Below are 17,584 nucleotides of genomic sequence, written 5' to 3'. Positions count from 1 at the left end.
GGTCGTTCGTTTTATTAAATCATCGCTTCTGCGAGAATATTAATACCCTATCTATGACTACCTTCATGGTGTAAAAATTTTTTAACGCTGAGAGAGATATTTTAACATTGATTCTATCGTTTGACTTATGTTACGGGACATAAAATATTTCCCTTTTTGATACTTGATTTTTACAGCGTTGAATAATCAACGTATCGACGATCGATCGTATTAATGAATGTACATACATCGCTCTGAATAATTGTTCGTTAATTACTGCATTCCTGTACCATGCAATATTAATGTAGCTATTACTGTAGAAACGTTTTGGTAAAGGTTGGTTCGTTGCTCTTTCATTCGGAAAAATTCATCGAACAATTTAAATGAAGTTGTCAACGAAATGACAATAACTGATATCGTGTGGCTAGCATGCAATTAACGTATTAATTAAATGTAGAAATTGCTGGCACGTTTAATAATTGCCACTTCTGTATTATTATCGGCCGAATAATAATCGTACGAAATTTTGCAACGTAACTACGTCCAAATGAAATTAATATAATAGATGATACGTAAAACTTTGCGAAAGCAATGTGAAAAGCGAGATGACGGAATAAAAGGAAGGAAAAGGGATACTTAGTCATCTCCGATGATGTCGATGTCGGAACTCGTGTCGACGTGATTGAGGGAGAAAGCGATGGACGTTGGATAATTAATTACTTTGATTGCTATTAGAGAAGAGAATCACGTAGGCTGCTGCTTCATTCAGCAAGCCGATCGTCCTATGCATTTGGTCACGTTGTTAATTGCCATTTCATTTATCTGTGGTTTCATCGGGATTTCCGCAAAAAGAAGGAAGAAGGAAGAAGGAACCTCGTGGATAAATGTCGTCCGAAAGACTTCGTCGATAAGAAGGTTAAAGTTTCCATTAGAAAAATGTTTTCGTCGTGAATGACTCGACCGGCAGGGCCATTTGTTAAAGAGGTGTAATAAAAAGACGATGTTTTTCATTTTCTTTTTGGTTCTGATCGTGAGTGCTGTTTTGTCACGAGAACGCGATCCGGAGGTGTCGATCGTAACAAAAAATTCGATTTCATCCGACGTTGACACCTGAGAGCCGATAATGATAGATGATTCCCTTCGGTCGGCTCTTCTTTCATCTATGAAAATACTAGCAGCCAGCGTAGCCATCTAATGGAGATCGGCTGACAGGAATTTTTCTAATGGCTTTTCTTTTTTTATACATACCTTACGAAAATTACGGTTGAACACTGATATCGTCGTGTTTCCCCTTTTTTTTGCCAGAAAACTTGTCGGACGTATGGAATTACGTTATTCCTAATAGGTCACCGAGTTTTATCCGGTTTTGTGGATATTCGGCTGGTCGTGTAATTGGACACAGATGCCGTGGTGGCTTTCTGAAAACGTAGATACGCGCAATATGTACATACGTATAGATTGGAATGTACACATGAGCCGGAATAATCAAGCCAGCTTTGCGTTTTATTTTGCCCGCTGTAACATGCGCGAGGCGTATCGAGGCGCCGCGCCGCGCCGGATAAAAATTATTCTCTATTAATAGTAATAGTGTTCGGATATACAGCCGCCGGAGAAATCCCTGATAATGGAAAAATACAGAGACGCGGCGGCTAAACCCTTTGGTAATGTCGCGCCATGCCACGCCACACCGACATCAGGTCAACTTTCGAATTAGGTCATAGATAGAAGAGGATGCTCGGTATCACTTTCGCGAGTGCATTTGAATATGTATGTAAATTTAAATCAATTAACCTACAATAATATATCGAAAATGCGAGCAATATCGCAAGAATATGTTTGCCATCGTACACGGCAAGTGGTGACGTACGTACACGGTTTAATAAAACCTGACATTGTTAATCTACGTTAAATGATCTGTGTGCGCGTAGAAATAAAGATACAAAAATTATTGGCCCATTGTCAGAAATATTGATAAAAAGTGGCGCCATCGAGGGATTCGGTAAAACGTTCGATGCTTAAATTTAAATCGCAAGTGGCTCGTCGACGTTAATTTATTAAACCGTTACTCTGCGCACATTGATTTCGCGTGAACTATTACGTTGTGCGCTACTTTCGCATTAACTCATTTATTATAAACGCATCGTTAACCGTGTCACGATATAACTATGTTGAAAGGTAATTAGTGCATCGTACAGCAATATGTTGCATTTAACGATATAATACGTCGCTCCATTCGCCGAATAAATTACTTCCTGTCGGTTTAGATAAGCTTCTGACTACTGGACGCATCATAAATTTCATAGGAAAAAATTCTTTGTTCTACATCGCGGTTAATCTAGGAAGTGGTCGAGTAATTATTCTACATCCGCTTTATCCCTAGCAACTTTCTTTAATTCGGCCCACCCCGTTTCCCGGAACAAATCAACCATAGATTTGACAAGCATACCTAAATTACATTACAAAGTCTCGATGACGAAGTACAAGCAGCTGCAGTAGATTAGTTCCCGTAACTAACTATAATTGCATCTGTCGCGGTACCGACTCCTCCGCTCGGTGTTTCTTCTCGAGTGCTCTTTGATAATTAGGGGAAAGTTCGAGTCCAGCTAACGAACTACGGATCGTTGTTACCTACGGTCTTGGGCGGAACAAAAGGTGTAACGGTAATAAAGGTCGTACAACGATTGTAATAAATGAAAGTGACGCAGAAAACCACGATGCAAGTAAGATATACAACACGACGAAACAAAGATATAAATAACAACGGTGTAACAATTTGAAATAAAGCGATGAAAAATGGTAAAAAAATAGAGGTGGTAGATGATATTATGCAAAGAGGAACTTTAACTTTGAGAAAAGATAAAAAGCGATAGCGGTAGAACGAGAGACATTCGAACGTTCTATGTTCAAAGCGCTTGATCCAATGAATCGGCTACAAATAACGTATTTTTGATACTTATCGCTCGCGATATACCTACCTAGACTCTACGGGTGCAATTGGGCTGCGTGTTCTTAGCTCGCGAGCCAAAGACGCTTCATTATTCAAAGACAAGAGCAGTGTCGTTAGGTGACACGACCGCCGCTATTACCTCTATTTCCGTCATTCTCTTCATGTGGTTTATTAGTTTATTGTATGGGCGAATTTACTCGTTCATAAACGTCACCTTTATCCTTTGTATTAGCAGTAATCTTACTTGTTAAGTGGCGCTTTGCGCACGAGTTTCTGCACGTAGTATACCGGGCACTCGAAATCTCTTCTATTCGACTTTCTACGTCGACAAACCTGTGCCTTTGTTGTGTGCATCTACAGTGTTGAAAAACAATCGTAATCTAAATTTAACAGTGCATAAATGTACATAATAAATATTTACAGAAGCAGATATACAAAGGGAAAAGGAAATGGTAATTCCGTCTGGAGTAGAAAGCATTTCGCGGCTTTAAAAAACATTGCGCATATTGGTCTCGCACGACTTGCTTTGCTTCGATAAAGCTGGGCGATTAAAAAAAAAAAAGAAATAAAATGCTTGAACGAATAGGAATATGCAGAGATCGTAACATTTCGTAGTTCATTCGTTGTTATTTTAATGGGATTACGGACGATAAAAGCTGTAAAAATTGCCTCAAGAATATCGTTATTATCGCAACCAAATTGCACGTTGGAAAACAAAGATCTACATGTAAGCGAGAATTTGCACGCGAATCAAGTATAAGCGAAGATTAAATGGCCAAGAATTTATTGTGTCTGGACAGTTGGAATTGGCAGCAACGTTAATAACGACTAACGAAATCACAGTGACAAGTCCCAGAAAGTGGCCACCTCTTAATTACGATAGATTATCTCTGTTCGCAATGTCCGACGTTGATAATAATTTTATGACACGACGCGAAAACGAAACTGCTCGTTAAAACGACTGTAAACTAGCGGTAACTCTCCTCTGTGACGTTGGTTTGAAATTGAATCCTTTATAGCTTGATTGTTCAACCTTTCTGCGAATAAAAAAATTGTTACTCTTAACGAGCACCTTTGTTCTCAGCTTTATTTTCATCAATGGAATACAAAAGATTTTCTGGCATTGACGTCACGGGCAAATTTATTTCCAACTTCGATCCGGGTATAATTACATCAGAGGGAGAACCAAATTTCCCACTTCCCTCCCACAGAGGGAGAACCACTTTTCGCCAATTCATTCTGCGAGACTTACCCAAGAAGGGACGAATATAGAACACACGGAAGAAAGAATTTCGAAACAAAAAAGTCACTACAATACGTCGCTATGAAGTCAAGTTCGACGCGATGAATATCGAGGGAACGATATTCACGCCGACGGCTACCACTTTTCTCGATGCATCGATGCGATTCTCCTTTTAAACAAAGCGGCGATCTTAACCCGCATTGCAGAACCTCTTTTATTTCCTTGTTTTCAAGCCGATATCTGAACGAATCTCGAAGTTCCTTTCCAACTTATTCATCTCTTCCCAATTCATTGTCAAAGAAATTTAAAGTCTCCCTCGAACTTGTACTGTTGCTACCGATATTTTATTTTCTGAATTTAACTGTCTACAGGCGAACGATTTTTATATTTTTCTTTATCGAGATACGATTCCCTTTATAATTCGATATCGTTGTATCAGGTGTCGTCGTGATTTCACGTTGGCTGGTTTTTTCACGAAACCGTACGAAGAAAATGCGAAGGGTTGTTCCTCATTCGAGATAGAATCTACTCACCAGGTGATATCGCGAATAGGTGAACGTAAACGAAAGTGAAAGGATAAAAGGAAAGAGATAGGGGATAGAGTAGTATCCGTAAGGTTGACCTCGTGATATACGATGACCATTACGAGGATCCCGAGGAATGAGAAAAGCAAGAAGAGACCAGCTTTTGTACACGTATGTCAACTTCCTGGCCTACTGGGAAAATGTATTACTGTAATTTTACCTGTAAAAGTTATTATCTAAATTTGTCGGAAAATTGTCTGCCAAACTTCTAGCCCCGTATACTCCGTATGCCAGTTGGATTTTCACCCCGCTACATCGAATTCTGTTCGATCTATGCAAACTAAATTAGCATCTGCCGTGACTCGTTGCTCGGTTCGTGCTATTTACGAAAAATAGATAGGTATATCTTTTCAGCCACCTGATAATGCGAATAACCCGATTTTACCTTGGAAAGTATTTAGGTACGTACATACGTACATCGGGATGAATGCGCGGGCGGATTTTTTCTTTATCGATGCAGCGGCAGTGCAATGCGATGCTCGAACCATTCGAACATTTGCTCGCAAAAGGTTGATTCGTGAATGTGTTTAAATAGACGTTCCATTCACTTTTCGTTGATTCATGAAAAATTATTAGTCGGATGAAACGGTTATCGGATCGAAAAAACGGGCCAAATTGCAATTTTTCTCGAACACGAAGTGACCTCCTGAGAGAAAGCAGATGGCGTGACGAATATCGCGTTCGACTGGTAATTACCAGCTGGAGGGTATACCATGGGTAATCAAACGATCAGACGTTGCCGTTCCCAGCGGAAAACCAACCCTTCGTGCCACCTTGCGTCTACATATACATCCTGTCTTGAAACCAGCGAGAAGACTTATCGGATCTCGCTAAATATGTCAGACCTACGTCTTCCGGTATCCGGGAAACCTCATCGAAAGTGACTTTATTCGATATCGATTTGCTGTTCCTTCCCCTTTCATCGATCGAACAAATTGTTTTCATACCGTTTGCGGAAAGAGGCCGAACTTCCGAAAGACCTCGTTGTTAATAAGATTCATAGGTCGTTGTAACTCGTCTATATTACGTCTGGGTTACCAATCTAAGTCATAAAGAATGCAATCTGATTATTTTTGAAGCAAACCACCGATGTATTATTTGCTCTGTCATCGAGACATATATGTCTGGTTTCTGGGTTTAGATCGTTCATGACAGGTAACCACGTTGGAAGATCGATACGAAAGTTGGACTCGTAAGAATATCTCCTTTTTTGAAACGTGAATAACGTGACAGGATCGATAGGCAAAGGCAAACGTCGAACCAAACCGAATAAACTTTCAAAAGTGTACAATAACTGCGCCGATGGTGGAACTCTGAACGAATCTTTTTCCAACTTCGTAGAATGTTGACAGACAGAATCGTTGATCGAATGAGTTGTCGCAGTGTTATGAATTAAATTGAAAAGTCGATGAAAGGCACGTTTCTTGGTAATTTATTTATATTATGTGCATCATAGGGTTTCGCTTTCTTAAATATTTCAAATCTCTGAGCTCGTCTGCATTACATTAACGACCGCGGAAATTGCACTTGACGCACGAAAGAAATCCAGATTCTTGCTCTTGCAACGAATAATCTAAAGCAGTCGCGCACACCTTTCACACCTTTCATCTTGCAATTTCTTCTGGAAACAAACAACGGTGCCAGTGAAAAAACTGGTAAAGTACTTACTCTATGTTGCAGGTATCTTATGGATTTGGTTGGTCTTGTTTTTAATTAATCACAGTACGAAGATAATGCGCGAAGATAAACGATTTCTTTTTTCTTGAATCGTTAAAAGTAATTTCTGTTGGCGTTCGCCTTTCGTTGGTCGAAGCACGAGGTTAATTGGCAACGGGAATGGTGATCAACGTGCCATGATTAGTGAAACGCGCAGGATGATGAAATTAATGAAAATTTGTGAGCTGAACCGGTTAAACGCGAACACAGGCTGGTAAACCGATAGGCTTTGGCCGACTTACGCTTGGTCGGAACAAATAAAAGAATAGAAATTACCATGTTTCACGAAGGTTAGGCAGGAACGAGTCGTTATATCGCAGAGGTTTGAAATATTCGATGAGTCAGCGCGCTTCTATGGGTTCCCTTTGAAACACCATAGCCTTTCGCGGTTAAATATAAATATAACCGGCTAAATCCGGGTGAATAGCCCCTGCTCCAGTTTGAGGTTAACGTAAGTCGTTAATCCACGGTCGTAATCCAACGCGCGATATGTAATATTCTTTTGCACGGATTTGCGACGTAATTTGACGAACGATGTAATCTATGGAATTAATCCAAGACGGTCTAGAGCAACGTGTATAGGATCAGATTATGCGGAATTACGACCTCGAGGAGGGAGGAATCGTTTGCGAACAGCCCGGTCGAATAAAACATGCAAGATGAGATCGGATATACGTAGGGGATGATCCGTTGACGCATCTGTCGTGCTTATAAGGGATGTTCCCTGTTGTAGGCCCCATGAGACAGTGAAACACGACCCATATCGAACCGCAGTTAGTCACGCGTGTCAAATGAGCAAACTTAAACAGATTATATGCCGATTGCTGGATATTTTGGCTGAACCACGTCGTCGTGAAGGGAGCCTGACTTTTGCGATTTCGTCGACAGATGTGCCGACTAATTTCGTGTCCCTTTTCCCTTTTTATCGTCCCCGTTTTACGATGCCGAACACGGTGTGCGTTTAATAGCATATTACAGGAAGAGAATTCCACTCTCATTTTCACTTCACGACTGTCTGCGTTAGTATCGGGAATTGGTTTTATCGGACTTTTAAGAACGTTGTAGGAATTTGTCGTTGCAGCAAGCGAAACAAATACGTTAGAAGAGAAGTTTCGTAAAAGAAAAGCTTTTATGGAAACAACGAAACGATACGTAATGTGGGTTTACTTGTTTTAAAGTCTAGTCACGAAATAAACACGGTATATATGTTATCAGAAATGGTGCAGGTTTAATAGAATGTGTATAATATTTGGCGAACTTCTGTCTGACAAACCGGGCCGGATACGAATAAGGAAGTTTGTTCAATATGATAGAGGAGCAAGTTGCATTGTCTTCGCCGAATATTTCGAGAACGCCGCGTTACTTGCTCGTTTCGAGATGGATGAAGCTGATGTATAAGTGGTGAAAGCACGAACTCCTTTCATTAAATAATTATTTTCAACCGCCACACGTGTATACATCTTCAACGGGATAAACCGAGAAAACCGACGATACGTTTAAAAGTATAGGAGCAACTATTTTGCCGAATTTTCCTTGATTCACAAACGGAATACATAAGACTGAGAGAAAAATGTACGGTTCGAAGTACGCTTCATATTCTATTCCCTTTTCCTTTCGTCTGATCCTTTAAAGCTGGTAACTCGATAGTTTGAGCGATAGTTATATGCCCAAGGAAAATGACTCGCTGCCTAAGATCAAACGAGCATCGTGAGAACTAACGAACTGGATGGGTAGTAACACCACGACGGCACAGAAGCGTCTTCCTCGAATTCAAGAGACTTGGATTTTCCGTTTAATTAGCCTCGGGTCAAAATCAACGTAACTTATTATCCGAAGAACAGTGTCAGAAAGTTGGATCGATAATGGCAACTAATTTCAATTTATCCGTTCAATTTATCGTTACTTTTTCCAGTGGCCTGTAAAGCAATCCTCGCGATAGACGAATACATCAGCGGTTGAAGTCCGCATGAGCGTGTCGATTCTTTTGATTTACCGAGTACGCCGAGATTGCCTGGCAAAAGTTTGAGTTCAATCTAGACTTCGTTGGCGCACGTTGCGCTTTGATTAATAGAGAAACGCAAGCCTACGCTTGGAAAATGTATGGTAAAAACGTTGATGAAGTTGCAGCGCGGTCAACGATCGTTCCACTGAACGCATCGACCGATATAAATTATTCGATGGTTATAACAAAGTAACGCAAGGGTAACCTTTGACATAGGATGGTTTGGAATCGAAACCGAAGTGCCGGAACGGCTGCAATTAAAACTGAATGGAACCGGCGCGATCCCACAGCCGATGCTATCAAACAAACAGCCATTAAATGAGAATTCGGATTCGATGTACCCAGACGTGTCACGAGAAGTTGTAGAGAGCGCAGCACAGAATTCGCAGGCTGCACTCCTTTCACGGTACTTGGAACGTAGTCTGAACGTGATTCGATTCGGTACACTTCGCCGGATGACGTTCAAGAGCCAGCAAGGGCTTGAAAGATTGCGATAAAATCCAATGATTAAATTTTAGTCGGCTGTGAAGAGAAATGCTACGTTTCGATTTTGGATTGCGCGTAACGGAAATGAATGATCGTTCGTTAAAGTAATTCAGTACAGAGAATAACGGGTTTAACGGTAGAATGAAAGTTCTGAAAGAATGCGTCGTTTTAATTCCCGGCGAAGCGATTCAGCGAATGCACACGCGTTCATGGAAGAAATGCCTGAACCTTCTATTATTGCCCTTTCTTTCATTTCGCATAGCTTAGCCAGCCGTGAACAGAACGATATTAACTTTCAACGGGTTGGTACTTTGATTATTATATACGATTCCCAACGTTTAACATAGTATAAGAGTATACCAAAAGAAGAAAAAAGAGAAAAGAAAATAAATGTTTGATACGGATTTACTGGAAGATATTCACAAACCCCAGAAGCTTAAAAGATAGTCCACGAGTTTACCGAACGAACCTTCCAATCTCAATTTTTAAATTCTCTTTAAAGTTCCCTTCTATCGCGAGCTAGAATAAACCAAACAATGAAAAAAACAATATACACTGCAAAAATAAATCGAACAAGATGAGGAATTTTTCCGAAGATTTCGTTCGAACTTGAGATCTCTGAAGGGATTTTCTGCACATGGTAGTGAGGTGATAGTGATCGGGGTGATAGTGCTGCTGCTGGTGTATGGGTGTCGCTGTGAGGTACCGCTGCTTTCTTCTCATTTAGGCGTCGTGGAAGAAAAATCGGACTACGGATGTCGGGATTTAAACCGTGAGCAACACTCAGCCAGGCGTGGTCCAGGAATTGTATCCGTGGACCGCAATGTGCGTTCGAAATATCGATGTTCATGTGTCCTGCAGTTTACACGTTGACGCGCAATTAGCTGCGTTCTTCATCGACCCACGAGTCAAGTGATCCACCGTTCAGGGTAATAATCGTCTACACGGTGTGTATGGGGCACACGCGTCGACGCGTCTCTAACTCAATCAAAGCCAAGTTAAAAAGAAAAAACATACCAAGTACAAAATACCCTCTCCTGATCTTTGATTGCGGCAAGAAGATACGGATAGGCCCCTCCGAAGAAAAATCGGATTATGGGTGCCAGGGATTTGAACCGGGATACTGAACGTTTGTAACCAACGGCGCTAACCATTGCTTTTTTTATAACGTTTTTTATAACGTTTTATAACGTTTTTTTATTACATTTGTATGTTGTTCACAATAAACAATGAATTTCGGTTGTGGGGTGGTTTAGGCAAAAGTACCGATACGTGACGGTACGACATAGTCATACAATGTTTTGTGTGTCGAAATTACAATTTTTAGCTTACTATTTTTAAATTAGATTTAAGTCACTGTAGAGCGGTGCTTATATACGATATTGTTTTTTTCTTCCTATCTCTGTCCTGGAAATCTGGTCACAGAAACAGGACAGTGCGCTAACCACTGCTCTGCCGTCGCCCGGTGGTAGTTTTGCTGTCGCGTGCCGCTATAGTAATGTTACGCTACGAGGCTTATTATAGACCGTGTCCCTAACCGTCGCTCGTGGTACTACAGTGTCGCAGACAGATCGTCTTATAGTATCGGCGAAATATATACAATGTAGCGACAAGCGCATAGTTGTCATCAAGCAACGAGTTCTAAAAACGTCGATTCGCCTTCGGTCCGTTATTGTATCTACACAAAGAAGGTGGCATACGTGACCATAGGCGCGAACGGCGGCGTGACCCGTGCGTGGTGGAGACAAAGAAAATGTCGAAAGGGAAATTAGTATTATTTGAGGATTCAAACGGAATGCATCGTGAGGTTTAGACGAATTAAATCCAGGTCGCTTAGTCTAACGAATACATCGAGAAATATCATAAAGTCGGGTCGAATTACTGTAATAAACTAATTGTATTCATCGGTACATCATTTGTTACGTGTTCATAATAATATTAAATATTGTTAAATATACAAGTTTATATTAATCCATTTAATTCAGTGTTAAAATCATTCGAACTACCTCTATTATCCTAATCGAAACAGGGGATCGACTAATTCGCGGTGTCGATTATCAGAATCGTAGCGAGAATTTACGCCTCTTGTTGACGCGTTTTCCTCGCGATCGCGTCTCTCCGCGAACGGTTGTAACAAGTAGTTCTACATCAAAGGAGCAACAATTACGTAAAAAATTCATGTAAACAATGACCGTGAATCCATTTGTACACGTATGTGAGCTAAGACGAATGATTCGAACGATATGTGATCGAAGACTGGGCGAATGTTAATGTTAAAGTACCAGTTATCGAGTGAAGAACGATTCTCGAAATGCACGTAGAGATTTGAGAATGCATAATGTCACTGTGACATGTCAGTGTGAAAACTTGATCACGCGTTGCACGACTGCGTATTATGCGTGTGAAGAAGGACTTCCTTAAAGAAGGATGGGATGTAATCGACAAGGTGTTAGATGGAGTTATAACGTTGTTAAGAATAGTGTAAATCATTTGTTGCTTGAATCTATCAATCTTACGAATGAAATTTAGACTAGAAGCTTTTTTTAGTATGCGTGCAAAATGATTTGCTGTAGTGAATTGATAATTAAAATACGGTAGTACGTATCGCCGAGTAATTGATCTGCTTTATGATCAATTTATCTTTGCTATTTAAAGTTCTATTGTTCGTAATATAACAAATACGATAGAATAATTTGCTTTCGTGTGAAGAGCAAGAAGCGTCATTATCGGTTTGTACAATTTAATACAGTGGTTAGGAAGCAAGTGGTGTGACCAATTATCTAATCATCGAGAGACCAATCCTGATTTATACAAGTGCTATTAATTTGTAGCCAGAGTCGCGTTTCGAAATTGTTACGAATTTCGAATTAATCGGGAGATACCGAATTTTATTATGCAACTCAATCGATTTGTTAATCACGTTTCTTTTCGCATTTTTACAAACTAGTAGTCATTTTTTCGTTTTTTAGAACCGACAGGAAATTCTGATACGCAGTCTCGTTAAAAAATGAAACTGCTTTCTGAAGGCTGTTAATGAACGATACGCGCTAAGAGTATACTGCATACCAATTATAATGGTTTGATGAATTATGGTGACGAGATTTAATTGAAGAGCGTTTGAGAACTCTGTCATAATGGCATAGCTATTAGTCCAATTCGGTGAATCACCGAAGGATTAACGCGAAAGGACCCAGAGCACCATCCCGAGTAATCTCGTTCGGTTTGATTTCACCTGCACACCGAGATCTTACGAGACATGGTATGTAGTTCAGAATCCTGCTTCCATCCCATGGCTTATACCGTGACAAATGGCTAGGTTTCCAGATAACGGTTAGAAGATCCAGGATTCGTATCTCTGCCAATCGATTGGTTTCAATTCGAGTTCTTGATACGTGACATTCTTTGTTTCTTGTTCTGGCAAATGCAATTCGAATTTCTGTGTATTCATGCACGTCACATGCGTCATGTACGTGCGCGTATATTGAAAAATTCGATGCATCGAAGAAGATCAACCTAAACGTTTGTTTGCTGACTGCGCAGCAGATAGAAAAAAATTGAATCTCTAAATATCTATTTCCATCGTTTTTTCTTTATTCTAACGATTTAAGAGCATCACTAGTGGTATACTTCCCAAAATTATTTTCGTTCGCGCGTTCCTACTCGGTCGCATCTGCATGTTAGAATATTAGATGTTTGCCTTACTGTAAGAACGGTCCTTGCGTTGTCTCGTACGATTAATTTGACACAGTTTTTCTTCAAATTAACGTGGCCTGGTCAATGTAAGTGTACAAGCCCAGTTATTAGACTTCCAGTAAATTACCTGTCTTTCACAGTGTAATTCAAAAGGCTTTCTCGATCCTCCGCAGCGAAGATTCTATGCTTCTTTGCAGTCTCGATAACATCGGAACACCTTAAAGGAATTCCGCTGATAATACGTATTGTTTCGACGCTATTCCTTCGTAGCTATCATATGCCAAAGTACCGCCATATTATCGTGACGTAATTTTCCATGCAGACTAGAAATTTCTCTACCCTTCTCGTTTATTCCTAGCTTATTCTCGATGTTTCTCTGCCAGCCACATTTTCTGTCGGAAATTTCTTTGATATCTGCCTGGTTTCGAATACACTGGAGAAAGCATGTTAACAGAGAAACGAAAGATTTCCGCGAAGCAATTATGATTTTTCCATAAAAGATCGTGTACGTATACTTTGCCATTGAGCGGTATTTGTGCGGAAAAGGTAATTTCCAGTGAATATTTATTCCTCTTACTTTCCTGCAACGCGCGCCACTGATTTTCATATTCTTTCAACTGATTTCACACTGGCGGAAAGGAGTATTGACCTGGAATGAAGCTTGGGACAGGTATCATTAATTATGTATCCACGTAGCATGTATTATATCGGAATATTGGAAAATACACGAACGAATTTCGTAATTAATGTTACTTCATGTACACTTAGCGAACGATAATTTATTAGTCCTCGTTGAAAATCTCTTCGGTATCTTGCTTCAATTATAACAATTCGACGTGAAGTTACGTTGCTTCTTTGTGATTGTATAAAATTTCACTGAAACGCCATACATATTTATATTTGCTTTGTTGAAGGTAATAGTATGTTGTTGGAATATTCGATTTATCGACTGTTTGGTTGTTTACGATTATTTGACGCTTAATTGATTAAAATGCCAACAAGTTCAATCGCCCGGGGAATGTTCTCTCGATCGACCGTATTCAAATTTATAACCGTCGGGTAACACCACCAAAATCGGCAGGATTCTTTATCGTATTTGAGGGAAAGAGATAGAACCGAAGAGAAACGAATGATAATAAGAATTCCGATTTCCACTCGTTTCACTTCGGGTTCAGCGAGATGATCCGTCTTGAAATTGTGAATGCTGGCAGACCGTTTTTTCGATAGTTCGATGAAATGGCTTGGCAAAAAAAAAAAAAAAAAAAAAAAAAAAACGGAGGAAAAGAGAAAGAAATGGATAAAGTTCGAACAAACGAATAGAATCCAAAGCGACCGTCAGGATTGATAATAGACAAGGGATAAATGTAATTTATCCGAAGCGTTTGGATCTTATGAGATGATGGTGTTGCAAATATCACATTTTTAAAAAAAAAAAGCTGTTTTTCTATCGGTGCTTTTTATAGAATACGTCGATACAGGTACAAAGTAATTTCATAGCTCGATTAATCGAAGACCAATTTTCGACGGGACACGTACGATCCATTAATCACGTTGGCATTATATTTAACTTGGACTCTCGAAACGTTTTGATTCGAGGGTAAAGGGGATCAATCCGCTGCAATTGAAATCTTCTCTGCTGTATAGCTGGAATCCTCCGCGTCGTTCTCGCTAATTGAAAATAAAGAACATGATTGAAGCTTTCGGGAAAAGTGGAATCGCCGCATATCGATTCGAAAAGCGATCATTGACGTTTAATTACGATAAGAATTTTTTCTACGCTCCTATTACCTACACCGTAATTGGCAGGCATATTTACGATAAGACAGACTTTTAACGGAACTCGACAAATTCTAAAAGACATATAAAACTAAACTGAAAAAGTAAAAGATATATAAAAAATTTCATAGTTAGCCGTTCCTTAATTACTTATTTATTTGTCTGTAAATATTCAACGGATTAGGTTATTTAACGGTAACAAAGTTTATGGAGCTAGTAAGAAACATAGGATTTAAGTTGCACAGTTCCCGTGGGATGGTGTGTCCGCGCGGCAACTACCACGTTAAACAGGTGTACTGTACATAGATTGCGCGGCATCGACCTTCTAGACGTACATATATATATACCTATATACATATTTCGTGTCTATAATGGATGATGCTTCGTCGAAATCGATGTTCTCAAAGTTTGAACTTATCTTTTGAACCATTTTTCTTTTCGCTTCTATTTAGATCCGAGAAATCTTGTCTGTTATTTGAAAAACGTTCTAAAAGAAGACGAGTACTGCGAAATTCATTACTAGCCTACGATACGCACGACTGTCTCACAGGCCGAATCGGTACGTAGTATTGCCGAGGAAACGGTGATTAATAACCACATAGGAGTGGCCTATTGTGCGGGTTTGCAATCACCGGTAGTTCGGTTCCCCATTTTCGCGTATCAGCCGAGCAATAAAACACGTTAGCCCTTTCATCGGTGGTTGTACATTCATGGTGTCCTCCTATCCAGACGTCAGGACGCGTTCTGTCGCAGCATCTCCATTCTAGTTCCGTGTTGACCGGTCGATTAACTAGGCGGCCAGCCTTTGCCAAGGCGATAAAGTCAGCCGGGAACATGATTTATTCCTGATGGAGAACAGAACCGTGAGGTATTGAACTCCGGCGAATCATTGAATTATCGAGAATTTCGAAGAGTAGAATGCTCGTGGTTGGTTAAGTTGGACGGAAAGGCAATCGAACTTCGTTAGATCGCAACGTTTACAGTCGGAAAATGGCGTGACGAAGGGAGGGGGGGGGGGGCGAATGTTCGTCGGAACGACGAAAAGAGATGTAATAAATTACAGGTTAAACGAGCCCGTCGTTGATAAAAATAAGTCGGTAGTCGTGGTCGGCAATAATTTCCGCTTTCACACGGAGAGGGAGAGAAGGCGAATTGAACGAGAAATAGAGAGAAAGAGACAGAGAGGAGTTCAATCGACGGCCGGTGCAACGTCAATTTCGACGTACATTTACTCGGCTCTCGAGCCGCCGGTTTTGAAATGTAAATTTGCCGTGGGTAACAAGTGCGCGCGGCTCTGCGGCTCATAACGAGCCGACGAGAAATTAGGCCGGCGCAATGGAACCGCATAGCCACGCGGTCGGAAAAACGGCCAGGGTTCGTTACGTTCTTTCTCCTTCACCTGACTTCGCTTAGCTACTTTCTCCCGAAAAAGAAATTAGCAGGGTGGACCAATTTCCCAGCGACCCATTCTTTCGCAGACATAAAAATGGAGCGAGCTATTCGATTAGTTACCGCGAATCGTATGATCTTAAGTGCGTTCACTGGTATTTGGATGATGGGCATCGCGGAACTCACGCGATCGAGCACGCGATCGAGCACGCGATCGAGCACGCGATCGGACACGCGATCTAGCACGCGATCGAGCACGCGATCGAGCTCATGATCTCTTCTTCGACTTGCAGATAGTTATCGGATTACGAGAGCGAGTATGTCACTGACTACCCTAATGGACAAGTCAGTCGAGTCTGGACCATGTACGAGACTCAACTTTCATGCAGTTGAAATTTAAATCGGTAATCTTGCACGGAAATGATATTCGACCCGCGAGTAAGATAGCCGGTCAACAGCGTTTGCGTTGCATAAACTTTGATTAAATCTTCTCACTGCAATTTTTTTCGGAGCTATCATAGGACGGAGTCGTTTATTGTTATCAACAACAGGTAATTTTCTGTCTTTAATTAGGAGAAAGAAAATCGTCGTCGTGTTTATCGTCGTAATTAATAATAGCAAAGATATTTCCATATTGCATAACTGTAACAAAGCATAATTCTAACGAAGGTCCTAACATTTCTGCAGAATGTGACACAGTCGCTTGGTAATAGACAAGGCGAGAGGTAATCTCTGATGTTATTCAAAGTCAACTACCAGTGTAAGTAGCTTCAGGTGTCACCGTCATGTGTAAAGTTGTACATATCTGATACTAACAATTTTACGATCTCATAAAGCGGAATTCTCGCTGTACGATGAATTTCATTAGTAAGGCGTGCGTAGCGGTGCTCGCGTGTAAACTCATCACCGGTAAAATTTATCCCGCGTGTACCTTATTAAAACGCAACCCCCTTTTAATATTTGGCACGACTCGGTTGCTAGTTAATTTGCCCCTCTGAGACGGACTGCGAGATAACGGTTAACGTTATTCGAGAAATTTACTTATTTTGCGATTCAACGCCGTTCTCAAAGCGAATACGGGGCAGGATTTAACTTGACGAAACTGTTTGGAACCTGGTTCCTCTCGCAACGTTTGGATTTCGGCCTTTCCATACAGTTCACTTTAGATACGATGAAAATTAAATTACTTTCCTTAAAAGGATCTCTTGCTCGAAGCTTTATAGGACGCTTTCTGCTGCTTTACGAATTTATAATCAAATTCATTAACCGATAAATCCAAAATGAAGAAAAGAATAATGTTTAAACAAACCATTCATACACTCTAATATCTTAGTGCGTAGCTCGATAATGAAAAGATGCAATCGTTAAGGTATATTACGATGTAATTGGCCGTATTTCTAAAAATTCTTCTTTACCGCAAGTGCCAACACGATAATCCCGAAAGAGCTACAAACTGCGGACGCAATACCACCAACGATCGGTTTTTTTGCTTCAATGGATACGTGGAACCATAAAGGAAAGTTGCGAGATTCGATAGAGGAAGATAAACAATTTACTATATATCGCTCGGCACGCTTAAACTCATCGATTTTACGGACTTAGTGGTCCGTTTTATTTGTCGATGTTGTACGATGTAGCGATGTAGATTAGTTTTCTTTTTTCTGTTCTTTTTTTTTTTGTATGTCAAAGACCAGGTCAGTTCTAGTGGATTAACAGCGTTGCAATTAACAATCCACGAGAAAAATGTAGCGCCCAGCGTAAATTAAATG

The 17,584-nt window shown here is 40.4% G+C and overlaps 1 protein-coding gene and 1 non-coding gene across 5 annotated transcripts in view; one reads left to right on the top strand and one right to left on the bottom strand.

Moving 5' to 3' along the window:
• Positions 1 to 17,584, top strand: part of LOC126866085 (zwei Ig domain protein zig-8-like) — a 107,146-nt gene that overhangs the window by 66,443 nt on the left and 23,119 nt on the right. The window contains exon 1 of one of the 4 annotated variants that reach the window (XM_050619198.1): positions 16,175 to 16,366. The exons of the other annotated variants lie outside the window; for them this stretch is intronic. The gene's annotated coding sequence lies outside the window, so the exon portion shown is untranslated. Of the gene's footprint in view, positions 1 to 16,174; positions 16,367 to 17,584 lie in introns of those variants that run through there. 4 annotated transcript variants of the gene reach the window in all.
• LOC126866232 (5.8S ribosomal RNA) lies at positions 9,735 to 9,889 on the bottom strand. Its single transcript, XR_007689820.1, has one exon. It is a non-coding gene; the product is annotated as a 5.8S ribosomal RNA (ribosomal RNA).

The sequence above is a fragment of the Bombus huntii genome, chromosome 5, assembly GCF_024542735.1.
Source record: "Bombus huntii isolate Logan2020A chromosome 5, iyBomHunt1.1, whole genome shotgun sequence".
Lineage (NCBI taxonomy): Eukaryota > Metazoa > Arthropoda > Insecta > Hymenoptera > Apidae > Bombus > Bombus huntii.
The sequence above is the reverse complement of the archived record's forward strand: the minus strand, read 5'-3'. Positions and strand labels throughout refer to the sequence as shown.